This window comes from Physella acuta, unplaced genomic scaffold, assembly GCF_028476545.2.
Source record: "Physella acuta isolate Inbredline_101_S28 unplaced genomic scaffold, ASM2847654v3 ptg000180l, whole genome shotgun sequence".
Lineage (NCBI taxonomy): Eukaryota > Metazoa > Mollusca > Gastropoda > Physidae > Physella > Physella acuta.
The window spans coordinates 220082-238050 of NW_026731699.1; the positions used below are offsets into that span (position 1 = coordinate 220082).

Below are 17969 nucleotides of genomic sequence, written 5' to 3' on the forward strand. Positions count from 1 at the left end.
TGACCCCCTGCTATTTTTATTTTGACCCCTGCTATTGTAATGATGACCCTTGTTTTTTTTATGATGACCCCTGCTATTGTAATTTTGACCCCTGCTATTGTAATGATGGCCCCTGCTATTGTAATGATAACCCCTGTTATTGTAATGATAACCCCTGCTATTGTAATGATGGCCCCTGCTATTGTAATGATGACCCCTGTTTTAATGATGACCCCTGTCTGTTTTTAATTATGACTCCCTGCTTTTGTAATGATGACCCCTGCTATTGTAATGATGACCCCTGCTACTGTTATAACGACCTCTAAGACTGTTACCTTTGGGGGTAACTTCCTTCTCTATTTTAACCTTTTAAACAAATGTAATTAGATTAACTTACATAATGTATTAATAAACATATAATTATCCTTGGATTTAAAAATAAATACATTTAATTAGCCGACTTTAATTTTATTCTTTCGTGAAAGCTAACTCCCTGTACATTCGAGAAACATGCAATCGCTCTATACATCACTGGTAACTGGTGGATATGAAATCTCAAACATCGATTGTTTCATACTGCCCGCCCTTCGTGTCAGGCTACCCACAAACAGACTCATAAATACTTTTGAAATCAGTCGGGCGTTTGTGAATTATTAAACGCAGTGCGGTTTGGGAATGCCCGTTAATTACGCACCTTTTGTGGCGTGGTCCCGAGAGCCAAGCCGCACAATCCGCACCGGGAGGGGCGCTGGGGACTGCTGCGAAAATGTTATCAGATGGCCTTGGTGGGGCCAACATAACAGCTGATGGCCGTGTAAGGGCCAACAAGGTATCAGGTGGCCATGTAAGGGCCAACACAATATCAGGTGGCTATGGTGTGGTCAGTGAGACGGCGTGGTCAAGTGCTAACCTGAAAGTCTTGACTTCAAATCCCGAGTACCCAGCTCTGATGGGTACCGGACTCACGTTAGGGAAAGTATAGACAACTGGGCATAGTGCATACTACACTGTTCGTTCATATACCGCGGTCACTGTAACTGGCGCACCATGGTTTGATCAGATGGCTGATACACACCTTAGAACCATTATTCAACAGGCACATATAAATACAAACAGTAAACTGAACTCCACACACAAAACACACGAGCCTAAATAGATTACGCAGTCACAAACCCACACAACCAGACAAACCCACACAAACTGACCCTGCCCACACAAACTGACCCTGCCCACACAACCTGACCCTGCCCACACAACCTGACAAACCCACACAATCTGACAAACCCACACAAACTGACCCTGCCCACACAACTTGACCCTGCCCACACAACCTGACCCGGCCCACACAACCTGAAAAACCCACACAACCTGACAAACCCACACAAACTGACCCTGCCCACACAACCTGACAAACCCCACACAACCTGACAAACCCACACAACCTGACAAACCCACACAACCTGACAATCCCACACAACCTGACCCTGCCCACACAACCTGACCCTGCCCTCACAAAAAACAACCGAGTCCAAAGTTGCTATTGTTTTCTTATTTTTCTCACGTTTTCCCGTCCGCATTTTTAATTCACCCATTTCTTATCTCCCTCACCAGAAGCAGCAGGCGCGGGCTAGCAGACGGCGCGGACTCGCGAGCTTGTCGTCCTGCCGTGCCGCCTTCATCGATACCCTGCCCCCCACCCCCGGGCCGGGGATGATCAAAGCCGTACGCCGCACGCATTGAGCCACATTCGTACGGATGAGGAGGGAGATGTGAGCACCTAGCACTGGAGTGAGTGTAAGCACTTAGCACCGAGTGAGAGGGAGCCACGGAGAGGGACCTCTCCAGCGATCTTGTGGGTTCTGGTTTAATTAACAGACCGCTCCGTTCTGTGACGGCACCAATGCTCGGTTGGCATCGCGATACGGATACACTTCTGCGGAGTCCGGTGCCACCTGCGTGGGACGGTGGAGTCTTCTGAGTCACTCAAGCGTCAGCAGACACGTGAGAAATTACGTCATTCAATTGTCTTAGGATCAGACAAGAAAAAAAAAGTGTGACACCGTGAAAACAAAAGGAGGAGTTATCGGTCTTGTAAGGGAGACAACTTGTGTAAACATTGCTGTCAAATTCATGCTGGGATACTTACGTGTTGCTAAACGGGTTATCGGCCTTAGTTTGTCGTAAAAAAAAACAGTTGAAATAAGAGTGAGCATTTCCAAACACGTGCTGACAGCGAGCTTGGTTAAATTCTCAAGGTGAGTACTTCAAACGTGTGTTATCGTGTTCTTTAAGGGTTTTTTAACAGCTCACAATGAATATTTTCCGATGTACATTTTTCTTATTTTCGTTTTAAACGGTATGGCTTTTATAAACGATGTTTCACTCTTTTCTCGTATCTAATGGATTTGTTTAACTAATTGTTTAACGAACTGCTTAACAAATAGTTAAACAACTAAAACTATGTTTTGAGTCGTTTTTCAACAAGCCCATATTTAAATACGATTGATTATTGCAACAAGCCCACTAGAACACATGATTGGGTATTGCAACAAGCCCACAGATACATGATGGAGTATTACAACAAGCCCACCAGAAAACATAATTGAATAATTCTTCTTTGAGCCGCCTCATCCATCACAAACCACTTATTCAGCTACACACATACCCGATAGAAATAAACCCCAAACACTGAAAAGCTAGCGTTGGGTTTACCGTTAGGTTTTGTATTAGCGGAGTTTTAGATTTAAGGCTAGGGTAAGTGAGTGCACAGCTAGGGTTATGTTTGGGTTAGGTATAATTATCAGAATGGACTGGCCAAATCCCGATGGTGTATTTAGCCTGAAGATACCAAGCCTGATACATCATTAAACAGTTTCAAACGCTTTTAGCATTATTACCTTCCATTTGCTACTTCGATCTATACCAAAACGGAAAAATTACTTATCTATTTTTAAATTCTTACTACTCGTGAGTAAAGTAGGTCACGACGCTTTTAAACTAACTGAACTTTTTCTTAACAACTTGTGCAATATGCGCTCAACACAGTCCGAATCACGTGCGTCTGGTGCGTCGATGCACGATGATGTAGTTAAGGGGTAGTTCACGTATCGTGTAACACGAAAGGGGATAGAGCTAGATTACCATGTTTTTTTTTACTATGTGTTAAATGAGGTGGGTGGTTGGTGTAATGAACTAATGTCGCTACAGCAGCTTTTGATAGCCTTGGTTGTCACAGCTGATGAAAAATAAATGTAAACACAAAATAAGGATTAACATTTTTTTTAGTAATATGACAATGGAAGAGGTTTGCCTAATTGTGTTGTTTAAAATTATGTCATGTGTTTATTCGGGAGTAGGGGGTGCTAGAAATGTTGTATTGTATGAGGGGTGGGGTTTATTAAAACATTATAAGACTGTATTTGAGGGAGGGAGTGAATGCTAATTGTAACTTTTGTTTTGTTGAATTATATTATCACAATCTCATAAAATATTGTAACAATTATGTTGCAAACAATTATTTGCCATTACTGACAACATTTTCTCATTTTTTAAAACATCGAGCGCTTTATAGAAGTTAACGAAATAAACCATCCAATCCAATATAAAGTGTATACAGGGGTTCGAATGAAATATTTTGAAATATTTTTCCGTTAAAAAACAACACCGCTGAATGATAGCTCGAGCTGATTCAATTATTCCGCCTGCTCGACTCCCGTCTGCTCAGGAGTCTGTTCACAGCAGGGGCACACAATCATCACAAACCGTAACTTCAGATAATACAACACATAAAAAAGTTGACTTTTAGATCATTTTTTCTCTTCAACCTCACAACGCGATGTCTAGTTATACGACTTAGAAATCCACACACAGCGAATAAATTAAATAGTTGTATACACTGTGATGGATAGGCTAGAGAGTGTTTTTGGTATTGGAAAAAGCTAGCTTATGTACATATATATATATATATACATATATATATATATATATATATATATATATATATATATATATATATATATATATATATATATATATATATATATATATATATATATATATATATATATATACAATATAAATATATATGTATATAGTGTATGTCTGTGTTTGTGTGTGTTTAGGATGGGGGGAGGGCCGCCTTTTGCCTCAAATAGACTATGGACGTACGCCCAGAGATTAAGATGTTGTCATTTTGTTTGTTGGCACAGGCTCTGTTGTGGCTGATCCTGCCAATTCTGGAGTGGCAATCTGCGTCACTGCCCATCATTGCTGTTGCTACCATTAGTGCAGGTTTTATCATCCTCTCTAATTACTACACATCATTGCTGTTGCTACAATTAGTGCAGGTTTTATCCTGCTCTCTAACTACTGCACATCATTGCTGTTACTACCATTAGTGCAAGATTTATCCTCTCTAATTACTACACATCATTGCTGTTGCTACAATTTTAGTACACGTTTTATCCTCTCTAATTACTGCACATCATTGCTGTTGCTACAATTTTAGTACACGTTTTATCCTCTCTAATTACTGCACATCATTGCTGTTGCTACAATTTTAGTACACGTTTTATCCTCTCTAATTACTGCACATCATTGCTGTTGCTACAATTAGTGCAGGTTTTTACCTTCCTCTACAGTCTAATTACACCCCGAGCAGCTGCTCTTATAAAAACCCTGTGTTTTGAAGTTTGACTAACTTTTTGAACTAACTAGCCGTATCGCACAATTTTTTACAACGAATGATCCGGTCTTAACTGCTGAGTTCTTGAAACGTAAAGCACACCTAGCCATCAAACACGCTTTGATCAGACAATAATAAAAAAAACACCAGCTATCATCTATCTTTACCTTTGTTCCAGCCGGGTAGCTACCATGGATTTTTCTTTAGATAACGATAGTAAAAAGTAGCTGATAATTTTTATTTTGCTTTTTGTCTTTTTAACAAAGGAAACCACAGTAGATAATGCTGTAATGGTGCATATATTTCTTTTTTTTAATTGTATGTAGTGCCTTAGTATAATCTATATGCTGATTTGTAATACGAATATGTAAGTTAACTAGTTGCGATTACATACTTAACTTTTCTTAACAGCTCTAATTTAGTCGTCAGAAATATTTTGAGTTTAAACTAAATTACAAAATTTTAACGTACCGTAATGATAATTATTTAATAGAAACGGTTAATACTTTCGTAAAGGATTTATATCTACTTTCATTACAAACTTATCAATTCAGTTCTCAAATCTTCTATAATTTTACTGCGGATTTTTCCCATATATTCAAAGAACGAAAAAATACGAATACATAATCATTGTTCTTATATATTCGATTTACAAATATGTACGAAAACAGTATTCAAAACAAATACTTTGTTGACGATTACTCTTGTTCATGCGATTAACCATCTGAAGAAATCAATGTGACATTTTTATCACATTGATCTGTTATTGCAAATCAAAATTCTAGACTATCTCTCGTCTTTGTATGCATCAGCTTTGTTCCTTTAAGGGTGGATTAGCTGGAAGGATGTTTGCAAACTCGGAGCTACGGTGAGCACGTGATTGTGTGTGTGAGGGGGGGGGGAAGGGGGGAGCTGGGATAAACTGATGACTACTGACCGTTAATTTATGGTCAGCATTGACACGCTAGTCATGATAAGTCATGTCCGGCCAGCCATAATAAGTCATGTCCGGCCAGCAATAAGTCATGTCCGGCCAGCCATAAGTCATGTCCGGCCAGTCATTATAAGTCATGTCCGGCCAGCCATAAGTCATGTCCGGCCAGTCATTATAAGTCATGTCCGGCCATAAATGATAAGTCATGTCCGGCCAGCCATAAGTCTGTTCGGCCAATCATAATAAGTCATGTCCGGCCAGAAATGACAAATCATGTACGGCCAGCCATAAGTCATGTCCGGCCTGCCATTATAAGTCATGTCCGGCCAGCCATCATAAGTCATGTCCGGAAAATTTAGCCCAAAGAGCCATGTCGGGCCGGAACCTGGGGTCAAATTAAACCCCCCGGTCTCAGCTTAATGAAAACGCCGGAAAGGGGTCAGGGGCGGGGGTCGTCAAGGAGAATGAGGGCTTAACATGACCCTTATTTGCATTTCTTTCCACACTTTCATTATGGCTTTCCACTTCCGCTTCCGGCTTCTCCCTACTTATTGCGAGCCGGTCTTTGATCCGTATGTTCACCTCGAGGTACTAAAGTAATCAATGGTGCCCCACCCCCACCTCATCCCCCACCCCCTCCAATCACTCACCCTAGCCGCTAAGTTCTATGAATAAATAATGTGTTGAAATCACAGCTATATTAGGTTGGCCGCGAGGTCAATAGCGTCATAAAAAAAGCCCCCAAATGACGTCAACACCACATAAAGGTCAAGGGTAAATTAACACTCTCTAAATAAATATTAACTTTCGCTAAACGCTGTCTAAATTACAGTAAAACTAAAGCATTTATTTTTTTAAAAATTGATTTTACTTTCCCTAACATGAGTCAGGTATCCATTAGAGCTGGGTAGACTCAGCGACGTTTACAAACTTGAACTCGGTTTCGAACTCGAGGCTTTCGGGTTAGCAGTCGTATGCTCTACCAAAGAAATAAGATAATTATTTCTCAGAAAGCTGAAGACAGTACTAACTACACCATCCCTTCATATTCCGAGGTCACAGAAACAGGTAAACTCTACTTCACTTGGCCCATAGACCGCCAGGTTCAATACGGAGCTATACTTAAAAAAAAAAAAAAAAAAAAAAAAAAAAAAAAAACAAGCTACTTACGTATTCTGTCAGAGACTTGTACAAATGTAAACGTTCCACGTCGCTATTTCAATCGTCAATAATACATGTAAGTCTTTCGGGATCATAGCCACCCTAGCGTGACCCGCTGAATTCGTCTTTCCTTTCCATATTTTATAGTGCCGTCCATCTTGGGTAGGATTCGATTGAATGTTTTAGCCGGTGCTGCACATTGGTGCGTCTGGTAGTGCGTCGGTGAGTGCGTGCGTTATTGTCTTCATTGTGGACGATTATTCGTGCGTCTGTAATTAAGTTAGTCGGTGCTGTCGTTGTTTACTTTCAGATGTTCTGTTCACTTTATGCTTGTAGATGGACACTCACGTTAAGAGGGGTGGGTGTGGTGTGTGTGTGGGGGGGGGGGGGGAAATAGAATAGTGTTCCATAGCCGAAGTGGTCATGTATTTATAAAAACCTTACTCTAGTTGATTTTTGAAGACAGTTCATCGTTACGCTATACACGAATGTACTGTGGTGAACATTTATTATTGATACCGCACTACGATGAACTTCTTACTTGATACTACACAACATGACAACCCGCTTAATTCATCCTACATTCTATATCATTAACTTATAATTTCATGCTACACACTATGACCAACTATCTTTCTACTTCATGCTACACACACATGATAGCCCTTCTACTTCATACTACACACTATTACAACCATCCTTGTACACATACAGTGACGAGCTCACAACAACAAAAAACAGCCAGCGAACCTCTAGACAAAAGTGTCAGGCATTACACCATACATAGGTTTAGCACATAATAAGCTTACCACCACCATACATAGATTTAGCATACATTAAGCTTAGTAGAACGCCCTCTATCATATTTAAAATGACTATATATTTACAACCATAACCTACCCTAATACAAACTCTAATCCTAACCCTTAATCAAATCTTTAACCAAACTAAAATAGTTTAAAATATTCCAAGATCTGGTGTGTTATTTAAAAATCCATCAATGTTTCCTTTTTAAAATCCTGTTTATAAAGGCTTAAAAGAAAACGTATCCAGATTCATAAATCATGCATTAGTTTTTCAAGGGAGAAAACTAGCACAGACTTTCACCTTTAAAAAAAAAAACGCTGCCAAAGTTTTTTTAAGCAGAGCACATGACGTATTTAAACATAAGCGTTTCTGGAGAAAGATCGTTTTACAGTAATATTTTTACGAAGTAGCTTACAACGTGTTGGGGGAATGGACGGAGAGACAGAGAGGCGAGGGGGTGGGGTGGGGGAGCAGATGGAGAGATCACTAGCAAGAGAATCCTGGTATTGATTAGATTGTGAATTTGATAGCGTTACGCTTTCCTCACATTGATACAAGTTGTGTCCCCTGGTTGTTGGGAAGGCAATAGACAAATGTGTTGTGTTGATGGCGTCTGTGTGTTGGTTTTAAAGCGTGTACACGCAGAGTGAAGGGTGTGGGTGTGTACGGTGGAAGTGTGTACATGTCTGGTGAATCTGTAACGTTATGGTCGGTTGATGTGTACTAACATTATAAGGGCTTGGTAGTGTGTACTCAAATTACATGTACACATAACATTAGTTTCCATGTACGTGTATTCTTCTGTAATGTAGGTTCTATAATATAAATGCCAGGGTCTAGGCACATATAATTAACAAATGGTATATATGTTAGGAGCTAAGGACATATAACTAAAATATTGTATGTATATTTGGAACTAAAGACGTATAAATAACATATGATACAGATGTTAGGTGCTAGGGATATAATTTATGTCTTAATAGATATTATGAGATAAAGACAAATAACTAACATATTGTACACATATTTGTAAGTAACATATGATATAAATATTTGAAACTAAGGACATATAAGTAACATACTGTATATATGTTACGAGCTGGGGAGGATATATAAGTAAAATATGGAACAGATGTTAGGGACATATAATTGATTACATGAACTTAATGGGCTCACTAAATTTTAAAATTGTGTTTATGTTTCTGTATTACTGGTCGCGTAAAGACATCTACGTTTCAAATATTCACTTCCTGTTTTTTGTCCAGAGGCGTAGCGAACCTTCCCGGCGCCCGGGGACAAACTTTTCGATTTGCACCCCCCCCCCCCTCAAGATTTCGATTTGCACCCCCCTTCAAACTTTCAATTTGCACCCCCCCCCCCCCTCGAGATTTCCATTTGCACCCCCCCTCAAACTTTCGATTTCCACCCCCTCAACCTTTCAATTTATTTTTCCAACCCATTTTTGCGCCCCCTAAGGTCGGCGCCAGGGGACATATGTCCCCCCGCCCCCCCCCCCCCTCCCTCGCTACGCTACTGTTTTTGTCAAAATGGCTACATTGGCAGGCACCTCTGCGACTGGCTACATTCCTGACTAGCTACCTGTTTGTATTGCTAACTCTTTAAATGGCTGCCTATTATACCTGCTACCTCGTTACTGTTCTTCTGTTTCGTTACTTCTTTAATTGGCTGCTTACTTAAGCGGCTACCTCTATTTAAAAACCTTTGTTTACATTACTTTTTACCTCAGCCAAGAGAGTTATCTCAAGTCACGTGTTCAACTACTTCCGGCTTCAGTCTCGACATTCATCCTAAGACCACATACAATTTGGATAAAGTTTACATAAAGTTTACACGAGGTGCGCATAATGATTATATGAAGACGCCATTTTGAAAACCTAACGAGAAATAGCCCAAGGCGTGACGTCATCGAAACAAGGAGATAATCTATTGATAGAAGGCAACATATTTGCATGATTTCAAGATTTCCTAGATAATGAGGCTTTTATAAATACACACCCCGGGCTTGTGGGGGTGGGGCTGGGCTTGTCGGGGAAGGTAATCCATGGTAATAATTACAAGAAACCTTTGGGAGCCCATCTGTTTTGTACAAACTCCATCTGTTTAGAATGGAAGAAACAAACACGATTGTATAGGGGGAAGGGTGGTGCATTTTAAAATAAACACACCTTAAGCACTGTTCTATATTTGTGGGATACGTGTAAGATGGTGTTCGCTCGAGAGGCATGTTGGTAGCGAGGTATGGTGTTCGCTATAGAGGCATGGTGTTCGCTATAGAGGCGTGCCGTAGTGAGGTATAGTGTTCGCTTTAGAGGCATGTCGGTAATTAGTGACGTATGATGTTCGCTATAGAGCAGGGGTCTCCAAACTACGGCCCTCGGGCCTCATGCGGCCCGCGATGTCCTCTCATCCGGCCCTCGGAAATCTTTTCGTCCACGGAAAAGAACATTTGTTGGTGATGAGAAACTTTGCCCAGAAACATCACGACATGCCTGAAAGAACCTGACCCCCGAACTAAAATTTGATAGTTAATGCGGCCCATACCTGCTATAGAGGTATGGTGATCGCTATAGAGGCGTGTTGATTTTTAGTCGGGCTATAGAGGTATGGTGTTCGGTATAGAGGCATGTTCGTAGTTAGTGAGGTATAGTGTTCGCTATAGAGGTATAGTGTTCACTTTATGGGCATGTCATAGTGAGGTATGGTTTTCGCTATAGGCATTCTGGTTTGTTATGATACATTGATTGCAGGATTTTTAAAAATGTCCATGTCTGATTAAACAAAAAAATTCCAGAACAAATAAATAAATAATGTCTTCAATGACGCGACTCTAGGGATTTGTCTAGATAATGTCGTGTTTTGTATGCATTTATTTTCAAAATAGATCATTCTATTGCAAGCAGATGATTTATTTAATATGAGAGATAACCTTGAGATAAGTTAACATTTTCGGTCAAGCTGTTTTTGTTTTTGCTATAAGTGATATAATATGGGAGATAAATATGCATTACATATTTCAATGCGAGTAGTTTAACTAAGAGGTCTGAGGCAAGGTCAAAGGTTGTTTGTTCTTTTATAAAAGTTCTTCAGTACTTTTAAACATTTCAATTGGTCTCCCGGCATTCACTGCTCCCTAAAGAAAATAGTTTGTGTACTATGGGACGCAACTCATTAAAACAGGAAGAAAGGAAATAACCCACGGAGAAACCACAAGACATCACATTACAAATTGTTCTTAAGCTCCCAGCTGAGTCCAAGCCATCAGTTTTACCAGACTAAATTTAGCTTTCTTGTCTAATGTCTTTCTGTTTTTAGACCAAAGCAAATCCAGTAAAAGACGATAGTTTTACAGTACGTAAACCACCGTAAGCCGTAGTATATACTAGGGGTCTCCAAACTTTTCAGCCCGAGGACCGCATTAACTATCAAATAGAAGTTCGGGGGCCAGAGTTTCTTCCAGGCATCTCATTGGGGTGGCATTTTTCCGCAGCCACCTACAACGAACATTTTTTTCCGTGGACAAAAAGATCTCCGAGGGCCGGATGAGAGGACCTCGCGGGTCGCATCCGGCCCGCGGGCCGTAGTTTGGAGACCCCTGGTATATACGATAGACTACGTAAGGAAAAAAGTGTGTTAAGAATTACAAAATTTGGTTTCTACTCTGTAAACTAGGTGATGGAGGTGATAGTGTCTTCATCGCCTAAAATCTCAAATATCACTTACATATTATTATAAACTATGTTGATATATTGTTGTTTAAACTATATATTAGAGAGCGTCATTTATTTATCGAACGACGCCCTCACACCTCACGACTTTGTCTAAATCGACGCCCTACACCTCACGACTTTATCTAGAACGACGTTCCCCCCCCCCCCCCCCCCCACACACACACCTCACGAATTTGTCTAGAACGACGCCTCCCCCCCCCCCCCACATTTAACGACTTTGTCTAGGGTGACGCCCCTCACCTGACCACCTTAAAACAGATCGAGAACGGATGTTGCTTTCCCACTTTGAAGAGCTCTACTCTTATTCTCGCGTTCGGACCCATGCAATCCAAAAAACAACCGAAAAACTTCCTTGAATCTTGGAAACTGTTCGAAACCAGGAACAAGTGCCGGTAATTTTTCTCCAAGTTTTGTGTAGCACTCGCATGAGCACTTTGATTGGTGGAGGGTGTGGGGGGGGGGGGGGGGGGAAGGGGAGGGGTGATTGCCCCACACCCCAGGGCGCGTGAGGTGTAGCAACTTGACGGAGATCTCACAAAAGTTTCGAGGGTTCTAGAAAGCTGATTGGTTGATCGACCACGTGACAGGCACGTGACTCGATTAAAAATTTCTTTAAAATTTTAATTCCAAGAAATCGTGATCAGGTATTTTTGTGTGTGCTTTAAACCCGTCACCCCAGTCACGTGCCTCCCGTATGGAACCTATTCTGGTCTCCGTTGAAGAATTGCGTCACAGACCCCCCTCCCTCACCACCCCATACCCCCGAGTTAGCTACAGATTAATTCAAACTTCTTGTCTGATCAATCAAATCAAATTTTCCTTTAATCAATCACCCTCTCTGTTGCCTGTTCGCCATAGTGGATACAAGAAATTACAATCTTCTTCAGTACCAGGTGCGGCTCCAGAGACACCTCCCACCACGCTCCCAACCCACCCGCTTGTTCGAGAGCCTGTGCTTTGTTTTATACACGATACAAAGCTTAAAAACTAAACTTATTTTCTAACGTTAACAGCTATTTATTCTTCTACCATCCAGCTTTATACCATCTCAACTTTCTACCATCCAGCTTTATCCAATCTCACTTTATACCATCTCACTTTATACCATCTCACTTTATACCATCGCCTTTAGTACTGTCTCCAACCATTCTCCATTGTATGTGTCAGTAGCCCATAACCTTCAACATAATAAAATAAAATTTATTTTTTATTAAGATTTTATTCTTAATCTACAACCTTTGTCTTAAGACCATACAAACTAATTCCCGACAACCTAATACATACCAACTTTAAACCCTACATTCAAAAAAATCACCCACCAACCTAAAACTCACCAATCTATAGCCAACCAACTTAAAACCCTCTATCTAAAGCCCACCAATCCTAAACTTATCAAACTAAAAACCCACCAAATAAAAACCATCTTTCAAAAAAAAAAACCACTTAACAAAAACCATCCTATCGTAAACTTACCAAACTATAACCGACCAACCCAATAACAGTAATCCCACTAACATAAAAAAAAACAAAAAAAAAAAAAACAAACTAAAACCACACATCTGAAACAGTTTAAAACTACCAAACGACCGCTGTTAATCCCCTCCCTCCACCTTCCCCTCCCCACATACACCAGCCCAAGCACAACCGAATACCCCTCATTGTTCAGAGCTAAGCGATACCTCATTAATTAAGCAACGACCGGATAGATTTAATCAGTTCTGGTAATTCTTCCATTCTCATTTCAGCCGTGGAGCCGAGTGATTGTTGCGGGAACTGAATTGACAATCTCAAATGGAGCAAGCTTATGTTCGTGTGCATGCGTGTGTATGTTGTTTATATTACGTCACTAGTAAATACCACATACAAGTCGTACGTATAGGTTCTGAATGATAGTAATAAAACATCATCGTGTTTAGTTTTCAAATGACAAGCAGGTTTGTTCAACGATAGAACTCCTTCTAACGGCGCTCCCTGTACAATTGTGTTAGCTTGTGTTTTTTTTAATAACAATATATTACAAAACTTGAGTTTAGGTGTGTCTTTCTACTCACTCAAGTCACGTGACTTGTGTTAACTGGAGTTTCCTTCTCGCATGAACTCCCATGACTCTGTTAGCTGGAGTTTGCTACTAACATTAAGTCACATGACTTTGTTAGCTGGAGTTTTCTACAAACATTAAGTCATATGGCTTTGTTAGATGTAGTTTTCTACTAACATTTAGTCATATGACTTCAATCTAAAAAACAAGGTCTACACTACCCTCTTCACAGCTCTCTGGATCGTTTATTTAAAAAAATGTCTCCATTATTTGCGCTACGAATGCTTTGGATATAAATTGTTTAACCAAAATTCCCTTGAAAAATCATGTCATCTCATGTTGCTAAACTAAAAATCCTCTTGAAAAATCATGGGATGTTATATTGTTAAACTAAAATCCCCCTGAAAAATCATGGGATGTTATATTGTTAAACTAAAATCCACCTGAAAAAATCATCCATCTCCAGTTGATTCCAACCCTTCCACTGGCAATCCACCGGGTTTAATCCACAGATCCGTTATTTAATCCACATATCCGTTATTCTAGGGCTGACCAGTGTGTCGATTAAAGCCTGTGGCTCGGGGAGTAATCTCCCATTGTAGCACATTACTGGAGAAACTACTCCATGTTTTCATGGCTGTCAGATTCAACAACGGTAACAATCACGGCCGGAAAATGCCGGCAAAAATACGGCATTGAAAACAAGCGAGTGTAACAGATTTAAAATACAACATCATCGGCTTTAAAATCGATCCCATAAATACTCGGAAAAAAAAATACCTGACTATTCAGTTTAGGAAAAATAACGGTATTAAACAAACGGAATAAAAAACCGTTCTAAACTGAGCTTCTTTCATGCAAATATTGGGTGGGGAGGGGGGGTGGGGGGGGGCGCTGTGCCCCACACCATAACGCACACCTTTCACCACACTTCCCCGAATGAAATCTAAAAAAAATATATAATTTCTATAGGAAATATATAATTTTACTAAAGTCTATCCCCCCCCCCCCCCCCCCGAAAGTTGACCCCCCCCCCCCCCTGCCCCCCACTCCCTACCCCAACCTGAAAGAAAAACATCTGGAAATAAAAAATGATTCCAAATCCCCCATATACCACATTAAAAATAACGTTTTAAATACCACATTAAAAATAACGTTCTAAATACCAAATTAAAAATAACGTTCTAAATACTACAATAAAAATAACGGTCTAAATACCACATTAAAAAATAACAGTTCTAAATACCGGAAAGACATTGTCTACCTGAAGTAACCAGAAGAGAATCGCAGTACATTCCCTTTAACTCCATGCCTAAGGTACCGAACATCACAAACAGCTTTCAAAAACCGGAAGTACATTAGCCTGATAAAACCACTGTAAGAAAACCGGACTAAAAATGCCGGCCTGTAAATACCGGAAAAGTCTAGAAGAGTGCGAGCTTATTATCCTTTTAAAATTACGCCAGTCGGGGATGGAAGCTTCTAGAATAAAATGCTATGACAATCCAATGTTGGGTAGGGGAGGGAGCGATCCCTAGGGGAGGGAGCGGTCCCCGTGGGAGGTAGACACAGTAAAAGGTTTTGGGGTCGGGTGAAGTAGTTGGACAATTTCTGACACGTCGTAATGCGACTCATCAACGCTGGTTGAAATTACGACAAGTTAGTATAATAGACATTTTTGTCAACGCGACAAACTGACTATGTAGGGGGTGACCTGTATTTTTCTCAATGACACACGTATGAATTGTGCTAGAGAATTGTTAAACAAACGAATTCAAAATAAACTCTCAACATTCTTCTATCTTAATTGAATTTATGTTACAGGATTTAAACAACAAGTCCAACTTTGTGGACGAACTGGACTCTGTTCTCCAGATCTACGAGAGTTTCATATATTTTTTCCTTAAGTAGGGTGTATAGGGGCCAGTGTTTGGATCGCGCCTGATTGTACATGGGATAGTTCTCATGGACATGCTCTGTATTCTCCGGGGCAATGCCACATGTTTCACCAAGACCAACCTTTAATATTTAAAAAACAATTGTGTTGTTTCAGTCTGTTGCGGCCTGCTCTGAGTCTTAAAATAATTTCTTCTTTTCGTGTTAATGTGTCCTGACCGTCTCAATATTATAAAACTAACAAACACAAAACCAGCGCAGTTGAGCTGATCTTACGAAGCTAACAAGCACACTCTGACCTGCGTGGCAGTCCTGTTGATACCCTGGGGAGCTAACGTGAGGGACGGGCTGCTCACCCCGCACCCACAGCCCTTACTTGATTTAACATCCTTCTCGATGAATGTCTAGCCCTGTCCTCCTGTGATTTTCATATCAACACTTGCTTAGTTATGTTTCCATTAAGAGCAAATAACAAAAATATTCTTACAAAAAAAAAAAACCAGATCAACGAACTTAAACAACAGCAGCTAAAAATAGATATTTGCTGTTACTTCTAACTCGACTAAAATCTACACGAAGGAAGATTTGCGGACCGCACCGGGTGACACCATTTAGGGGGGTGACACCCAGGCAAAAAATAGCAAAATATAAAGAGAAAAATCTGAGGGGGGGGGGGGTGCAAATCGAAAGTTTGAGGGGGGGGGTGCAAATCGAAAACTTGAAAGTTTGTCCCCGGGAAGGGTCGCTACGCCTCTGCGGGGTGACACCATTAAGTACCGCACCGGGTGACACCCGACCTCGCTACGCCACTGAATATTATCTACCATTCTAATTAGCGTAATTGCACAGCATAATAATGTTGATTATCTTTTTCTTATTTTACAATTAGCATTTATAATTTCTTTTAATGAGAACCCGTTTGGAAGATTTGGTTCATTTTTAAAACTAGATTGTCCGACTTTTGTGACGAATGAGTGATCGTTTCTACTTCCTCAATGTCAAGGTCAGGTCAGACATGAAGCATGGTCTCATGTTAATAATGAATCGCTTTTATTTTAATGCTGTTGCTTTTTATTTTATTTTATACGTGTAGCTAAAGTATTAAAAAACATCTCTATCAATGGATGTGTGATATATTTTTACATTTACAAATAGAATGAAAACAAAATCAGTTAGCAACGGTAAGGGAATTCCCGATTCTTTTTTTTTCCCACTGCAAAGTAAATATAGCAATAGGCGGGTTCAAACCAAGCTTCCGTCCACGTGATCGTGACGCAATAAGCTGATTACGACGCGCGAGCTTGTGCAAAGATCTCGACTTCCGGCAGATCGTGGATGCTCCGTTTCGAATTATTTTTACAGTTTAACGATTTTATTTCATCCCGGATCTGACGTAGTTCCGGTTGTTTATAGACATGCGCAGCGCACTACCGTGACCGTTTATGTTTCTCGCGTGACCGTCACGTGAACTCGCGGAAACAAAAAAAAGGGCAGATAACCGAACGATCGCGAACTTCAGAAGTGTTTTCTACTTCATCGGCAGATAATCGATTCGCGGTGGCCGCTGAGCCAATGGGATATGTTTCAGTTTTTTATCAAACATTTTCAAAAGTTACAGTCTAATTATTCAAGGATCAGTTGTTGCTTTTAAGGTAGGAGTTTTGAAATATAAACATAAATCATTAAATAGTATTTAAAAAATCAATGAAACAAAACCATTTTTTTTGTATAAATAAATAAAACAATATATATAATAATATGCTAATTAGCTGATACTGATACCTTTATAAATGTATACAACTTTGTATTTAATAATTCTATTTACAAATCATATATAAAAATAAAGCCTAGTAATCATATAATTTACAAATCATAAATAATCATAAAGTCGAGTACTCAATCATATGATTTATAAATCATTTTCAACATAAAAGTTTTGTGTTTAAATTGGCATGTTCTCATTCTTTAATTCACATAACCTATCACAAAAATTATAGTATCAGATGTTACGATTGTCATTTGGTTCTTAATAAAGTAAAGCATGCATCGTATCAGCAGTAGATTTCAAACAAACAGTGCATGAAGCAAAGTGTAGTTCCCTATTTTCAAGTGTGGCTCCTGTGTTTCAACGCTGATTTGTGTTTAGCAATCGACAGGGATTAGCTGTATTAATGAGCGCTGTTATATTAAAGAAGTGGCTCTCAACCTGGGTTCGAACCTGAGGGGTCCGGCGGAGGCCAAAACACGCACCCGACTCATAAGATTCACGGTCGGATTTAGTCCGTGTTTACGATAGAACTATTGAGAAAGGATCGACTGATGCGCATACGAAACTGGCGGGGTTCGGTACCTTCAAAAAGGTTAAGAACCCCTGTATTAGAGGGTTTAAGGTTATATTAGAGGGTTCACTTGCTTTAGAAGCTTTGGACACAGAGGGTTTATCGATGAAAGAGAATTTAAGTCTAGTAAAAATAGTGGGAGATTATGGCTACATTGAATATTTTTGATGATTTTATTTGATATGTGTATATATATATATATATATATATATATATATATATATATATATATATATATATATATATATTGTAATATGAATTGGTTCCGGGTTCATCTATGGTACGTCTAGTCTAGGATTCAGTTTATGTTACTGTTATACTTGAGTTAGTTTTATGTGATACAGTTGAGATAAAATAAAATTGGGATACAGACCAATATCAC

The 17969-nt window shown here is 39.8% G+C and overlaps 1 protein-coding gene across 3 annotated transcripts in view; it reads left to right on the forward strand.

Annotated features, from left to right (window-relative positions):
- The window catches only part of LOC131936563 (BTB/POZ domain-containing protein KCTD12), a 79356-nt gene that overhangs the window by 12723 nt on the left and 48664 nt on the right, over nt 1-17969 (forward strand). For 2 of the 3 annotated variants that reach the window (XM_059293602.1, XM_059293603.1), the window contains exon 2: nt 1591-2234. The gene's annotated coding sequence lies outside the window, so the exon portion shown is untranslated. Of the gene's footprint in view, nt 1-1590; nt 2235-16824; nt 16901-17969 lie in introns of those variants that run through there. The other variant, XM_059293604.1, reaches the window with a different exon arrangement.